General features: G+C 40.9%; 1 protein-coding gene across 6 annotated transcripts in view; it reads left to right on the top strand.

Moving 5' to 3' along the window:
- Positions 1–17845, top strand: part of Atp8b (ATPase phospholipid transporting 8B) — a 107610-nt gene that overhangs the window by 36817 nt on the left and 52948 nt on the right. The window lies entirely within an intron of this gene.

The following is a 17845-nucleotide window of genomic DNA, read 5'->3' as shown; positions in this document are numbered from 1 at the left end:
TTGGCCTTGTCAGGGAATTTCGCCCTTATGTGATCATTTTGGAACATCTGTAGCTCATGGCAATTCTTAGAATATGTATAATTCATACAGATCTATAAATCTCGACGTAATTTCGAACAATTGCAATTTTTGTAAAAAATTTGTTTCACTTTATGTAGATAGCAAACCAATTATGCTAACTTCTTAACAAAAGTCCAAGTCGTGTGGTCCAATGTTAACAAAGTTATACGATTTCTAAAAGCGTCCGAATATTAGTGGGAGTCTCTGAATTTTTTTCTTTATTTAACCCTTAACGGTCCGGAAGTATTTCAAGTTTACTTCCCACCAAGCTATTTTTCATACGAAGAGAAACTGTGGACTCAACATTTTGAAATCAAGTATAGAAAGGAAGATATTTATATTTTAGTGAAAATTTATTAATATATATTCAGAGTAATAGGATAACAATGATTTAAATTTTTGCCGCCATATATGCGGGATTGGACCCAATAAGTAAAAGTGCTATGCCGCTTATGTGGCGGCGTTGGTCCGTTAAGGGTTAATTTGTACCGTTCGAGTCTATGTCTATGTTCATTTTACATGAACCTTTCGAGACAAATTAATCTGTTGCAAGTTTTTCTGATAGTCTTCTCGCCTGTTCTAACCTGTTGGAACGACCGAGACAGTTTAACAAGGTGATTGTCGACGATTCGTTTAGAGAGGTATTTGACGTTACCTTGGAAAGGTCAGAAGACCTATTTTGACGGAAGTGGAATTAATTCGAAATTAATTGCTCGGTGCAAGATTAACGAAGTTTGAGAGACGCGGAACGGAATCTGCGTACGTTCGAACAATCGGAGTTTCGTTATCGAGCGCTCTGAATCCTCTCGTACGTTACAAGAGACGACCTCATTTGCACGATACAATGGTTACAAGTCTTAAATGAAATATAACAATCGACGGAAAATTTTTCTTATTGATAGAATTGTACCTATTCATAGTGTAGCTTTTCATCGTTTTCCTGTTTTATTTTGTTATTCGCTAACGAGGGAAGCTTGGCAAATTAAAAATTTTAAAAACTCACATTCACACTCATCCCGTGTTAATTCGGATGCTGAATAAAGAAGTAGGGTAGGGGACCTTATTACGGTGCCTATATTAATTATTTTTAAAGTATAATGAATAATTAACTGATTTTAACGAAAAAAAATTTAATATCTCTTTTTTAGTATTCGTTGTGCTTTAAAAATAAGTATAGTTGATATAGGCACAGTAATTGGTACCCCCACAGTAACTGGGTTCCTCATCCTAGTGAAGAGAAAAATGGGAAGCCCCAGTAGCGATTAACTGGCGCAAGTATCGTGCACTGTTTTCCGAGTTTGCACGTTCGGCTCGATTGAATCACAGCTTCTTTTACGACTTATCGGTTCTTCCTTGACTCACGTTTCCATTATACGGACATGTACTGTTACATCGTGACTCACTGCACACAATCCTCTCCGCGGTTCGGTAGGATGTTGCCGTAGCCCCGAGGCACGACTTCGGCGATTTTATTGATGAATAGGGCTCGGTGTCGGTGAACGCATAAATTTCAGGTGACGAAACACGCGATCCTCGCCTCGGAGGTTTTACCGTGCCAAGGGAGACACGAATAAGGATGGTCTCTTCATGGTGTGCTAGCAGTCGGTGGCAATACCTCCTTGCCCTGTATTTCAGTGACGTAAACGTAGCCGCTCTTGTTTCGGATAAAAAATCTTCCTCGCTCCGACCGTGAATTGCACGTTCAATTGATAGTGAACGAATGTGCGTGACTCGGTTCAATAACGATTTACAAACACACGAACGTGTCCTCACTTCGTCCTTTCGACGACGAAATCCTCTTAGCACAACTACCTCCAATTTGTACTAATTACTTATAACTCGGTCGTTATCGAACGTAGATTTATTTCACAGACTTGTTTCAGCAAAATATTATTATAAAAATAGCATTAATTTTTGACGATATCAATTGTTCCTTATATTCTAAAAATTCGCAAGTGGCACGAATTCATGAATCGTGTCAGTGGCGTTCTAGACGTAATTTTTTTCGTTGTTAATTTAATTGGAATACTTAGACGAACAGTGAGTCACAGTGGCGCTCCCAATCCGTTTTCTATGGCCGCTTCTGAATTGATTTCGCCTTTCTCAGAGTATATGTTAATGCCATTTTTATTTTAATTTCGCGAGATAATGATAATGCTCGCTGCGCGCATTCCACGCACTTGACCTACTCTTTGCGTTCTCTGTCGTGAAAACGATGTTGACTGCATGTTTCCGTATACATTTAATCGCTTCCGCGTACGTTTCGATTGGAGCAGTTTACGAATAAGTTCTCGTCTAATTAGAGAGCAGTGCCAGCGAGAACGTTTCGCCGTCTGTGTATCAGATATTGCTTATCGTTTGCTCATTGCATACGATCATCTCAACGATTTGTTGGGATCAATATACGAGACCCGAGAGCACTGAAAAGAGTTCATTGTATCGGCACGATCGATCAGGGTAACGTTAACATTCTCCATGCTCCGTTGTCATACGATATCAACGCGATTAAATACACGTCATTTGTTTTCATTCTCTGCTCGTAATGCTATTGAAACCCATTCCTTGGCGCTAGTAACAAGGATTCGTCATAATTTCCGAATTTGAAATACGATTACCGGGATTGACTTCGCTGATACTGAATCTGACGTGACGACTATACTTATTGTTAGGTTTTCACTTGTTGAATTATATCACTCAATTTTCCACTAGCTTATTCACAAATTCTGAACATTCACGTGCTTGTATATTAATTTCATTGTTGTGCCTATTTCTATCAATCTCAATCTCTATCAATTTTCTATTTTTTTTTTTTTTTTTATTAGATATAGAGTTGTCTGTTATTTGATTATGTGACGAACATTCAACTTGTCCGTTGTAGTGTAGAAATATGAAGGCGAAGGGGACGATGAAGTTACGAGCATGCTAGAAAAGAACGCATAATCTCCTATTTGCTTTTCTTTATCTTTAATTAAGACGTACTAAGAACAAACAGTCTCTTGTCGATAAGAAGTTTCATTGTGTCAAAAAGATAAGAAACTGCGAATTTCTTATAAATATTCATACACCTCTTTGTATTTTACAAATTAGTACACGCCATAAATGCGTGGATATCCACAGACGAGTAATTACAATCGCTATCTTGAATCAACGTATTTCGAGTAAACACAATGTAGTAATTGCTTTCAAGATTCTAATTGAAAATAAAATGATGAAACTCCTCTTCTATCTAACACTCTGGAAGCATCGAGACACACATTCATCAAATTGTTCTGTCAGGGACGTACCCTACGTTCGTGTACCCCAAACCAGTGCTTTCAAACGTGGGGCAACGTGAAAATTTTAAGGGGTAGCTACAAAATGATGATTCTAAACTAAAATCGGATTCATGTCTACGTTATGTATAGTACCCATTTACGTCCTTACAGAAAAATAGAGCAGATGTTTCAAGATCATTAAAATCTCAAGCCGAATGAAGTTTAGTAACGCTCAATTAAAAATAAAAAAGGTCATTAAAATCGGCGAGGTGCCCCTATGTCAAATAATTACCAGACATTTCTAAATGGTTCCAACTTCTTGCAATTGATGTAGGCGATTTTTATCTTGTATAAAGACACGTTGAACGAATTAGATCTGCCCAATTCATCCCACGTTTAACAGAGGCGATCGGTTAGAGTCTATTGACCTTGGAGACGGCGACGCGCGTATTTGCTGCTCGGTCGAAGGTTAACTCGAGTGATCCGTATGAAAATGATCGAGCTGTTTCGGAGCTCCGATCGCAGAGGGGTTAAAGTTAAAAACGATCGGGACGGAATTATCGTGCGGAATGTTCGCGGAAGATACGGCGGGTCCGCGGTAAAAGCGGTCGGGGTGCACGGATACAGTTGGCAGGTGGCCAATCGTGATATCATGAATGTATGCATCATGCGTGCCGTCTGTTTTCTAAGTCGGGCTTCCGTCATCGATGGCGCGGACGCGAAACAGGTTGCACTCTCATCTATCACCTGTCCAACGACCTGTCCCCGGAAAGCTCCTTATCCGATCCGCTGATACCATCGAGCACTATACAATTCTATCACGCCGACACGACCAATCGATTGTCCTCCTAATTCAGGTCCTCGCTGGCCGGTCAAAATATTCGGCGCGCGCGTTACAGATACGGCCGACCGTACGTCCTTTATGTAAAAGAACCCACGGCGCGACATTTAAGTGGAGACTTGGGAGAAAAATCAAAAAATGTATATAAGGTTACCTAAAATATCATCAATATTTATTTCAATCGAACAAAAGTGCAGAACGTTTTGAAACATATTTTGTTTCTTTAGTTTCTCCGAGAAGATATGGCCACCGTGAAACCATATCGTTCTTCTCTCAGAATAGGGGCATTGCAACTTTTACTTTCAGCATCGTGTTCGGATCGATAAGACCAGATATGGCATCGAGTTCGACGTGTATTTACGAATCCGAGTCAGCTTCAATAACCAGGTTTTATTACATGGGTTTTGGATTACTGCCAAAGGTTTATAAGATTTCAATCAGTGCGCTTGCAGTGTAACAAAATCCGACAGTAGAAGGAACAAAAGAATTTTGGTAATGTCTTGTACGTTGCTTACAATCTGTTTGCACTCGAATAGCGGTACTGGGGCGAGACTAACGATAAAAATGATGCTACCATAATCGAGGATAACGTGCCTCAACACGCTTGAATGTTTTGAACGGTCAGATTCTGTCGGAGGTTTCTCAGATTTTCTAGTCGTGCGGACAACCAAGCAGCTACTTAGAGTCGGCCTGTCTACACCCAGTGGCCTAATTATTTCAAGCAGGCTGTCACGCACGCTAGATCGGGAAACGGTCTCGTAAGGCCGACTTTTATTAGTCGATAATTTTAGATTGGTTATTCGTATATCAGAGGGAAGTGAGTCATCGGGCTTAATGCGCGCAATCGAGGCGTCTACCGAAACTCCTATCTCTCCGTTGACTATCCCTCGGCTGCCACCACGACGACGGTTCCGCCATTAGCCGCGGGTTCGTTTTTCTTGGGAGTTTTCCCTCTGATCCCCCATAGGATAGCCGGAACACCGGCTACGAAAATACCTACCCCCGAAGATACTTGTCTTTACTGTCTTCTTTACTTTCCTCGGGCGACTATTGCGCTCCTCGAAGCACCGACCGGTCTCTTTGAAAGCCAGAAAGCCAAGCGAAACCGTCAGGCCAGAGATTGGTCCGAGGCCTATTCCAGCTACGAATTACCTCTGGGTCAATAGTTGCACAATCGAGCAATACTAACTCGGGATCATGGTCGTTGAAGACTTATTAGTCGTTCATGCGACTGGTGCCAGTCCATGGAGGAGCTGGGACGGGCACAATTTTATTTGCAGAACTCTCGGCCGAGTGACAACCACAATCATGTTCCCTGTGTTTGCTACAAATATTTTCGCTGTTGTAACGCTTCGAACGGAAAATAAATAGTCTAACGCTGGGAACTACGGAGCATAACAGGATTAAAATTCAAATTTTGTAGGATTTTTATGGTAACGTGTGCTTGAATAGAAAAGCATGCTAAAAAGTTTCTTAAGAAGAGATTTCTAACTTCGCGAATTTTAAAAGAAAAAATGTAAAATTCGACATTTTGACGTGGTTCTAGTGTTGAGCGAAGCTCCTGGAGCACTCTAGAAATTCTCGAAGCTATTTTTCAAGAATTGGACGCTTTTTTCAATTTTGTACAGCGTGTTTTTATTCTGTAAGATTTGTATGATATAACGAAGTCAATGAAAAGCTGCTCCACATTTTAAAGTTACGTAATCCTTTGTGCGAAAGCATATTTCGTTTTTTACACACGGCTCGGATTTCGGGGAAACGAATTTGAATATTAATTCCACACGCCTGCTGCGGAATGCGAAGTGATTCGCGCGCGCGTGTGTGCATTGCAGAGTGTTTCTACTTGAAAGCGTAACAGGGATGGTCGGACATACAGGGTGTCCCAAATGTCGTATTTCCTTGGAAGGGCTGATTCCTGACATTGTTTGAAGTCACTTTTTCCTTTGCGAAAATGTTCTCCGCGGCTTTGTTGAAGAATTATTGAGGAAAAACACGGACCAATCGGAGCGAGGATACAGCGGGCAGATTCGGGCTCAGCCAATGGCAACATCACGCTCAGCGGGAGCTTTCGTCGAGTCAGAATCCCGCTGCTATAGCCGCGCTCTGATTGGTCCGTGGTTTTCGTTAATAACTCGTTAACAAAGCCACGGAGAACATTTTCCCAAAGGAAAAAATGACTTCAAATCATCTCAGGAACTATCCCTTTCAAGTACACCATTTTTGGTACACCCTGTATCATCGTTAACATTATTTTATTCTGAATTTCATTCAAATACAAGAGCTTGATTAAAAACGTGAATATGTTAAGTAAAAATAGCTGCGATCTTTGTTGAAACTGTTTTCTTTCGCAATTTTAACATTGGACCAACCTTATAAAAATTGTTAGACTGAATTTATTTAGACGCTGTGCGGTTCTCATAATCTGTGCTGTACTAAAGATATTTATTCGATCATTTCCTATGAAAATATCTGTATAACTGTAATAATTGTGGAATAAAAAATCTGGGACCGGCAATGTTCAGTGTCAAATTCTTTTAGAGGGTTGATCTCACCCTCGAAAACCGCGTTGTGGAGCAAACAAAAAAAAAACAGGATTGTGTCACGAGTGGCTTCCTCTAGTTACACAGAACGTATGTACACGAAGTTTCGTAATCTTCCGAACTTCCGGGTTCCCTAACCTTCCTTGTAAGATGCTATGAAACGATGCCAACTCTGAGACATACTATATTTAGTTGCGAAAAGAGGAAGTTTCATCATACGCACGCGGCCTGTGTTCTTTTTCCTCTTGGCTAATGCATATTGCCGCGTTTTTCCAGAAATTTTTCGTTCGCTCAGAATCTGAATATTTTTGCACGCTCTAGGGAAGCGAAAGTGAAAAAGAAGATTGAAATAATTCTAGTATATCCATTCAAGTCTCTACTTTCATACTGTTATCGACAAAAATACAAATTTCAAGATTAAACTCAGCAAATCGAAAAGGGTCACGCCTCCAGTCCCTTTGAAAGGATTCGAAAGTGAAATTTTCGCCTGGAAAAAAAACGACCACGTAGTGTGTTCCGGGGGGGAGGGGGGGGGGGGAGAGAACGGATCACGAGCTATGATCGTTCGAAAAATAGTTGTGCATCAAGGCGACGAAACGTTGCGACACGTGCGATATTACAACAGAAACAACGTGCTCCTGCCGTGGTAAGAGCTCGAAGCGGAGCTGTCCGGCGGACGTGAAAGAGAAACTGAAAAGGGTGCGAGGCTCGAGAGCCCGTCGCGAATGAAGTCGCTTGTGTAACGCGCAGCCGTTTGTAAGCACACGATCGTTCGAGAGGAGGTGGGAAATCGTTAAGGTGTGGAAAACGTGCTCGCCGACACGAGCCGGATGGGAATTATATTGGTCAGCTTTCAGACGACAAACGGTGACATGGCGCTTGCCGGGTAATACACCGCGTGAATTTCGTTATCTCGACTGCTTTACGACGCGGGATGTTTGGCGTTGATATATGCACCGGCTCGAACCGCGTTTGCTCCTTATCGTTGTCAAACATTTGCCACGATGATGCGGTGCAGAAATACGCTTTCTTTCGAACGGGTCGGACCTTTAGCGACCGCGCCATCATGCGTAACGTGTAACGAAGTTGAAAAAACAATAGGAGCCCCAAAGCTTCGTGCGAACTTATATCTTCTCGGTACACTTCGAAACAGTCGCGACAAATCGAGTCAAGCTTTTCCATAGCTCTCCTGAGAATCACGAAATAATGCAAATTTTCTATTTCTCTTCAAAAAGTATCCTGTTTCTGTTGACGAATACACTACTCTTTAGATCGTTTGAATAATTGAACACTGAAATTTCTTATTAACACTAACTCTACCACGACCGGTCAAATTGACCTTTTCAATTTTCTGCAATTTCGTAAATACAACATGATCACATTGCTATTTATCTTTACGACTTTTCTTAAAGTACGTGTACAATGTATTTTTCAGTATTTATTTCTTGTTTTATTCTTTTTTTCCAAGAAATATTTGTAGCCTGCCCTGCCTATCGCGGCCGGCCAATTTGACCGCACGAGATAATATGGTATTTGCTCTTCTAAACCTAAACAATCAGTATAAAAGAAAGGCTACTCTCAATGTGGCACGGCCAACTCAAAATAAATGAGACGCTATGAATTTACGCGCATGCCTGGTTGATAATACCGTTTCATGGCAAGTAAATCGAGGAGAGAGCATATAATCGTAATTATATGAAAATGAATTTGTATCGTCATTTTATACGTTTAATCATATTAACAATAATTTTCTTTAAGGTCCGGTCATTTTGACCGCGCACGGTAAGAACAGGTATACAAGTGTCGGTAGGTTTAGTGTTAAAATTTGTCCAATTCAAAAAGAAAATTTCATTCGCAACGCGTGGCACTTCTTACGAGAAATACAATTTGTTATGAACTCAGCCTCATACCAGCTAACTTTCAATAACTTAATATTTGTATCAGACGTTGTTGAACAATGACGTGCGAAAATTGCGTCGAACGGTAGCTCGCATAATGACTAATATATTTTGCTCGAAGCAATTTTATCTGTTGTTTGCTACGGCAATTTGTACAGGGTTGGGCCTATCAACGATTACGCCAATGATTTCTCAAATATTGATACTAGGAACGTGTTTATCCGGATAAGTGTTATACACACGGTGTTCACAATGGTGTTATTCAGCAATTTTCCCTCGTAGAAGACCGTGTAGAAATCAAATAGAAGAAGGTACGGTTTTTCTGTCTCTTTTTTTTTATTGGCGGTGACGCATTCAAGATTTTGTAATACCGATGGGTTTCACGTAAGAAGGGCTACGAAGATGGACTCGGCGATGCAGCAATGATATTACACTGATAAACCCAAGTTTCAAGGTTGCTAGTCGGATATATGTAGAAGAAGTTCGTTTGGGATTTCGAAACGCTGAATTGCTTACCGGTCGTATGGTTGCATGACGTTCTTCATTATTCCAACTTGGTGGTACGTGTACTTACAGCAAACAGAAAAACTTGGGCGAAAGATAAAGCAGATAAAGGACTCCAAGAGTTAACGGAACTTTCAAGTCGAAAGCATTATTTGTTTAAACTGCTCACATTGGAAATAAGTAAACGGCTACTCCTTTGCCTTGCCCGGGGGGTGGCCTTTTTCGTCTGAATCGAGACAAGACCGCCCACTGTCCCTTTCCAGTAAGCGCCGTTACCATGGAGGAAGGACGCGTTTCGCCTGTCACGTGTTGCTACGAAAGCACACACGGTGGAGCAACGAAGACGCGGATACACCAGCGAACGCGACGAATGTGCGCGCAGCATGGATCAGAGATTGGTGGGAGAAGCAGGCGTGCGAGGGGCCCCTACCATAATGCCAACGAATGCGTATCCGCCATTCGGACGAAACGTTACAATTCCTCGTTGCAACGTGGACCGTTTTTATTTCTCGTTACAAGCGAACAAATGGGGACACTTTCGCGCAGGGCGAGCGTGTTTTGTTCGACTCGCGACATCAATAAATCCCGACTATTCAAATCGGGCTTCGCAAACGATGCAGAGGAAAGAAAAAAAAAGCATCGACTCACTTTTTCCTCGTCCGCGCCGAGCCCACGTCTCCCGGCTTGTTTTCAAACGAACCGGATCACCTTGAGCGACCGTTTGCCGCGTATCAGAAATTAACTCGCTCGGTCTCAATCTCCCCGACGATTCCTGCCATTGGTACAATTAATATTTCCCTCAATTGCTCGAATCTACCGCTGTTTGCTCTTCTTTTATCGTCGGCCTCGTGGCAACGCGCGACTTCTCCACCCCGCCCGAGAGCGAACGTTTCCTAGAACCGTCGCCTCGTCGCCTCGTCGCCATCGCGAATCGTAGCGTTGTTGAAGCGCGATCGGCACACGTTTTCTTCTCGCCGTTTTCGTTTACGAGACGCGGTGTGTAGTATTTACATAATCGTTCGCCTCTTATCGGGAACAAACGCCTAATAAAACAAGCCGAGACGATTCGAGATACCGTCAGAATGGAATGCCACAAAACTGCAGTGTCATAACACCGCGGAGGATCTTGAAATCTTCGAACGGCTCTGCCTCCCGATTCTTCTATCATTCTATTACGCAACATCGAGCAAAATTGCTTCTCGGTAAAACTGTAAATTATTATAGTGCCCAACCGTATGCGTTTTCAATTTAATAGCGTTGACAGATACAACATCGTAAATAGTACAATGTGCAATGTAATTACACTTGTAAATGTGTTCTATTCCAAATTACCCTATTATTTCTTACGATAGGAAAAACGTTTTCTCGCGTTCCGGGTTCCGGGAAAATCGAGTTTGAAGTTTGACCGCACGTGTTATTAGAGAATCTATGTATAGACCAAGCTTCGAAATTATCGAAATAAATTATTTGGAAAATAATCGTTAAGATAATATCTTATTTGGCTACGTGCCATTTGAAATACGCATAGTTTATTTGTACAGCCAAATCATTTTTTAAAAATTATTTCATCCTTTGAAATTCAAAGAATTTTTCGTTTGATCGACTAATTTGTACTCTCAAAAATTCTATTTATCTCGAGTACTGAAAACTACAAAACTTAGCATATCTAAATTTGATAATTAATTTAGTTACTTCAATGACCCCTTCTTGAGGTGAAAGTATTTCCTGTTTTATCGGAACAATGTAATTGAAATAAAAAATTATTCGAATAAAATATTTGATTTAAACGTGAAGTGAAAATTAATTGTTTACGCTATTTGTGAAATATATAAAAAGGTTCGCGTCTCCAATGCGCGACGTTTTTCAGCTAAAACGTTGATCAGCGTTGCGCAATCTTTTTTACACGTTGTACGCAATGCGATTGAAGTACACCTACCTGTTCGTACTCTTTTATTCGTTTTTACTTGTCTCTACACGAAATACAACGCAGTGGCATTTCATTGACATTTCTTCCTTGTGTTCACTTTTTCTTCACGCGCAGTAATTACAATTTCAAACTAGATTTTCCGCGAAACGAAGCTTCAAATAAGAAAACGCCGATGCACGTCTTTCACTGCTTTTCCCAGCAGAGTTTATTGTCAATAAACAGCCGAAGTCGTGCGCGACACGCTGAATATGAACCGATGACGAACCCGATAATGTTAGACCCCTTATGAATCAATGAATTCTCAATATCCGGAATATCTTATCAAAGCCGTCTTGTACAATCGGATAATCGGGGAGGCCAGTCGTACATCATGTCCGCCGGCATGTCAAAACTCGATCGATTTATCGTTAACTCGTAAACCGTGTCGTTTCGCGCGTAATTCCCTGTAATTCGGAATAATTGATCAGCCGAAGGGAGAAACATTTGTTATCGATCACCCTTCCCTTGCGTGCGATACTAATAACACATGTGTAACATATTTTCCCCGGTTTTCCTAACTTCCGAGCAGGCAGGAAACATCAGTTTCCATGCGTTGTGTACAGAATCTTTTTATTTTCCGTGTGCCAGGTCAAGAAAAGGTCAACCTTGAAGAGAACACTAATTTTCAATCAAATCACTCTATGCACTCTCCGAGCATAAACATGCTTTTATCGTAAATGGCATATCACCACTGATCAAATAACAAAGATCTTTTAATTTTAATAATTGTAAAATACATAACACATAAAATCGACTTTATTTCGATAAATATTGGAATTAAAAAGATCTCGTGGGAAATGATTTTTATTCGAGCATACTTGCCACTTTCAGAACTCGATAGATTTAGCGTCAAAATTATTTGAGAATAATTCTAGGTCAGAGATAATTGCGGATTTTTAAGTCTCAGGCCCTGGAAATTGATTTTTCAGATTTTTGATTCAGAAAATTCGTGTTCTGTGTACAAACATTTTTGAGAATAATACGCTTATGAGGAGTGTAATACGTGGTTGTCATAAAGGTTAGAGCTTGCTGTTATACGTCGCAAAAGCTCACGACTTTTAATACGGTATCGCGTTCCCCACGTTGCGCACGGTGGTTGGGAGGCGGTCAAACTTCCAAGACACATAATTTCTTGAAAAACTTGCTGTATTCGATCGATATAATTTCCGGCCGATTACATACACTTTCCGCACACGTTCCGTTGCCCCCGTTACTCCACTTCGATGGAAATCGCAAGTTCCGAGAGTTCAAGAGTCTTTCACCACCGCCAATCCATTACGGAGATACATATATACTATAATACTATAGCGGTATTCGCGTGTCGAGATTTTTCCGACTCGAATGAAACCGGACACGATTTTCCTCCGGTTGCTTTTGTTCGTATATTTTTTACTTCATAGTTAACCTTGAAATCCCTCCTGCTGTACGGTTCTGCTTAATTCTCGCCGTTTCGTTCGTTCAATTTAACACTTTGACTGCCAAACTAGAAACCTCAAAAATTCCATAAAATCGAAGTAAGTTATTTAATGAAATAAAAATTGAAAATGATTAAATGTACGATATTGAGTAGTCCTCCAACTTTCTTGCATTTTACAGGTCCTAAACAAATTTGCTACGACGAATATATTAACGTAAAAATTAATTTTAAAACCTGGACAAACAAACGATAAAAACCCATAAAAAGAGACTAGTAAAAGCGGTGTTCGAAAAAAATTGAAAAACATAAAAAAAACAATCGTTTCATCTCTTTTTTTATTGTACAGTTGTAACCTCCGATAAGAGGCTACTCTGCAGTGTGTGTTACATACATAATATTATTATGTATCCAGTCAAGACGACTGATACCGTAGCTCGATAAAATAACAGCGAAATAAACACATAAAACCATAAAGGAAATGAATGACGGGTGCGTTGAACGCGAGGGACTTCATTCCGTGGATCAGTTGCCGTTGAAGTAGCAACCCGGAAAAATGATATTTCATACGTCCACAGATGCTTCATGCCACGCGCATTAAGGAAGCGTACGTATAATAACGGCAGGAAAGCGGTCACCTACACGTGAAACGTTACTTGATCACGCTGAAATCTGTTGCAACGTTCGCAAAGCCTCAAGTTGCAGATTCCATTCCGCACACAGCCTTCACGGCGTTAACTCAATTAGCATCGTGGGGCGGATAAAGCACGCGTTAAACTCTCATTCATGCCGATCGCTGAAACCTTCGAACGTCATCGCGAGAGCACCCTGATCAAGCGCGAATCAAGCAAATTCCCGAAATATTTGCGCACGCGTGGATGGGGATCCTGAAACGTGACTTTCCTCGCATCCGTCGCGTCTGGCATAATTAGCTATAAATTGACCGAAAATACCATTTATTACTTAGCTTATCATTGGACAATCCTATTCATTTTTACCATGTAAGTGCATGAAATTATCCAAGTCAATTGCAACAAACCACAGTTAAGTGAAAATATATTTTCTCTTTCAATCGTTCTACGAAATCAAAAATAATAGAATAACATCCTTAAGTAATCTCTTTTCAATTTTGCATTTGATCATTCTATTGTATGCGAGTTGTTTCTGAAAGTTACACATGAAGGATTTTAGAAATCCGTTCGAATGATTAACCCTTTGCACTCGAAGCTATTTTAACTCCAAAACGAAACATTTTTTCCCACCTATAATATTTCCCTTCTATGTATTTTTTTTTTTTCGTGTTATGCATACGAAAATGATGCGATTTACTCGTGCAGTACTGAAATGTTTAGTAATTTATTAAACACAAACAAATGTAATAATGTAAAAACTATTTTGAATAATGATACAGCAATTTTTAGTGACGCATTACAGTCGCCATTCGAGTGCTAAGTGTTAAAATGTGCTGCAAATTTGCCTGTTTTCAATTCTTCACTAGCCCTCTTATCTTCCCACCAAAAGGCATTATTTTATAAAATACTGTGTAGACACTGTACGAGAAATAGTGCGTGCCTCGCATACAATAATGTCGATAGAATGTTTTAGTATTTCTGAGAAATAATTTCTCACCGATCTATAAATTATAAACACCATCGTCCCGGCACTAGAAATGCAATGTACAGAGAGGACCCGTAGCAAGCGAGAACATTCACAGCAAGCAAGCTGTCGCTAAGGAATCCGGCGGTTTCTCCGCGGCATTCGAGGGCGCGGGTCGCAGCAATAAATTGTTGCCAGGGTTCGCGCAACACGGGCCGTAGCGAGCGGCAAGAATCATTTCGGGGCGTGCAGCAGGTAGCGATAACGCTCGCATGAAAAACTGTTCGATAATGCGCTCGTCGATGCGATTACAGGTGTATTTCTGTCCACTGAATCACCGTGCTAAAAATACCGGGCGTAGAATGCATTTATCCCTTCATAATTTCGTGCGAATATTCGCCGGCGCGGCGCGGCGTGGCGGCCGACAAAAGGCACAGTTAAAGATCGATTAGGCGTTGCTCGCGGGGCGTTGATAGGGCTTTGCTGCCTGTAGGGCTTGCGGCCTGTTCCTGCCGTTTCCATCGTTTTATCGAGGTCACGAATATACAGAGGGGGATGAAAAATGCCCGTCAATGGCGGGGGCCGCTCCTCCATGTAGGTCGCCGGTGGTCAGCGTCGTTAGCGGCACGATTCCGCTTTTGTTAATCGCGACAGGTGTGATCTCGCTCCATCCCTTTTCGCCCTGACAATAGGAAGCCCGAACGGAGGAGTTACGTAAACCGGTATCCAAACTGTCCGACGCTTCCTCCGTAACCCTAATTTCTGAAACATTGTCCCGTGCCGCGCTTATCGAACCCGTTACGATAGTGCTCAGTCAAGATTCGGATCCGGAAGTGAAATTCTTGCGTTACCAGGTAGCGTGTCCTTTCGAGGAATCTTCACGACAAAGTAAGGGGAATGGATACGACAGTGATACGAGCGTAAAAAAAAAATAATTTTTGTCTTACCTAATCAAATGTGTTACCAATAGATTGTTCGGATTCTTCCGATTAAAATGAGCCCAAACACGACGTAATTCGGACTAGTTTTATAAACTTCATATATAGCAATCATGAGTGTGTCCTTAATTGTGTAATTTGCATCGAGTCTGTAAAAGTAGTCCGATTTGCGTCGTGTTTGGACTCATTTTAATCAGAAAAATCTCAAGAATTCAGTGGTACCGCATTTGGAAAAGTAAGAGGAAAATTACTGAATTTGAAATTTTCTTTATCGCATGTTTACGTTCGTGCCACCTCTTTGTACGTATGTCGCCTTTCCTTTAGTAGTTTTATTCTATTTTCTTGTGGTGGGAGAAGAGTGAACATTGGTCGTGCAAATTTAAGCGTAACAGATTTAGCAAAGTTCAGTGAGCACTACCGTATACCGTGCCGCGCTCGTTTGAAAGGCGCGCGCGGCGGGGTTGGCGCCATTCAACGGTCATACTGATTCAAGGCTGCACTTTACAATCCATTGTTGTTCTCGTATCGCTCATTCATGGCGAGTTTCAATGTTCCGAATTGTTATACTTCGCAACTACGTCACGGTGACCCTTGGTGCACCAAGGTGAAAAGAACTTTTCACATTTTCACCGAGATCTTTCATTTTTCTTGCTAGAATTCACTTTAACACTTAATTAGCAAGTTATTTTTGCGCTAATATATCAAATTTGATTAGGATCTGAAAGCTGCAAGAACGTTGAAACAGTACTCGCTATCAAACGTGTTGGGGTCTCCGAGTAACCCCACTTTGAATGCTTAGGGTTAAGAAACATTGATCTGATAAGATATCAAATTTATCTAGAAATATGATAATGTCCCTATTCAGCGTTCTAGATGCTGGTTTACGCTTCGAACAACCCCTATCCTGATCGACGATACGATTAACTCGAAATTCGCTATTCAATCAAGTCCGGTAACAGGTTATTAATAATAGACTGCGGATTTCTAAGCAAAATACAAACTCGACCGGCAGGAGGTGCCTGAAAATGCATTTCTTTTTCCCATAATTTTTACAAGTCGAGAACAATGTAACAACATTCTTAAATTCTTCCAATGTCTCAAAACACTCAAACTACTCAGGCAATCAAAATATAAATAATTATCCCAGAATTCTTCCACTGAAATGATTGAACACAAGTCCAGTTTCAAAGCGGTCGAAGCTAATTCTTGAGTGCACATAGTCGGCTGAAGTTACTGCACGCGGAACAGAATTCATATTTACATATTAAATCGTAACCGAGCGAGGTGAAAAAAAAAAAAGTTTCCTGTGAAACAACATTCGACCTGTTTTAGCCTCTCTTCCTTGTTCGTGAACGTGTCACAAAGTTTCGAAAAGTTTTCAGTTCGAGCGGGGGATAGCTGAATAGGAAATCAGATCGGGAATAGTATACTTCTTTGGTTCGATTGACCGGCTTGTTCGCACGACTAAGTCGATTCATACTAGCCGCACAGAGCCACGGGACGGTTCCGTTTCAGTATAATAACACTTTGTTTATTTAGTTTCCGATACGCGTCTGTGCCGATACGATACGATACGATACGCTATGTATAAACACTTGTATCTAAACGCATTAAAGAATGTTTGGTCGTTGCTGAACGAATAACGTTCCTTGCGGATAGTATAAATCAACCTTCAACCGGCTGTATACAAAGTTGTACGCTGGTGTGTCGTCCGTGTTTTCTCTGCCCTTTGAATGTTTTGGTTCGCGTATTTCATTCCGATTCCACGCGGAGACAGGCGTTGAAAATGTAATTGGGGTTTGTCATTCGGTAAAAGACCGTAGATTTTCTCCGGTACCGATCGTTAGCTTATCAATTTAGCCTTCATCAAATAAATTATATACAAGTATCCGTGTTGGCCTGTAGTTTCAATAGCGCATGCACGATCCAAGAAAAAAAAAATAGTCTACCGCATGTGTACGCGAGCGACAGATGGCAAGGGGACATCGTTTTCGAATCGATTCGTTCAACACTCTCAATGTCACATTTAATAACACGAATGTCCGACAATCACTGCGCAGTTTTCACGGGGAATGGTTCAGTTTTGAAGTATCGGCCCCTATTAGCTGATTGGACGCTCCTCTCGGTGTTTGTATAGGGCAATTTATTGGCCCTTTTTCCTGCACCGGTGCGAATCAATTCGTTATACAGCCTTTCCGACACAGTTGCGTGTCGCAACGTAAAAAACAAATCGGAACTCTGCAAATAAACTATTTCTATTAGTTGCTGTCGGCGTAGCTATCGCCCACGTAAACGAATTTTTGTTGCGGGTTTGACCGTATCTTTTATTCATAATAATCGACAAAATAAAATACACGATGTTCTATAGGTCTACTCACACTACCGCTCAAAAGTATCCGGACACTCCGCGGTGGACACGTCGGTGAATCTCGTATTTAATTTTAGATAGATATTTTCGTTAGATATTTAATAAGAAACTAATAAAAATCGATTTTACTCACTATTTTAGGCACTGCAATAACTTTTATGCAATGCTAATACATATTTCGCAAGTGTCCGGATACTTCTGACCGGTAGTGCATATTAACCCCTTGCACAACAGAACTTCTTTGACGTTCACAATTTCTCTGAAGAAATGCATTCAACAAATACAGAATATCCATTTCGTCGGAAATTCGAGTATCATTCCAAAAAACAGTCTGTTACAATCTATTAATAGAATTGATAATGTACTTTATAGCGTATAGTATATTATTACATTATAGCGCTTCATGCATTGTTAGTAGCGTTAATAATAAAGTAGTGTTCAAAGCTATGATCGTAGACAACGCAAA

This window comes from Halictus rubicundus, chromosome 7, assembly GCF_050948215.1.
Source record: "Halictus rubicundus isolate RS-2024b chromosome 7, iyHalRubi1_principal, whole genome shotgun sequence".
In the NCBI taxonomy this organism is placed as follows: Eukaryota; Metazoa; Arthropoda; class Insecta; order Hymenoptera; family Halictidae; genus Halictus; species Halictus rubicundus.
Note: the sequence above shows the minus strand (reverse complement) of the source record. Positions and strands in the feature narration are given on the sequence as shown.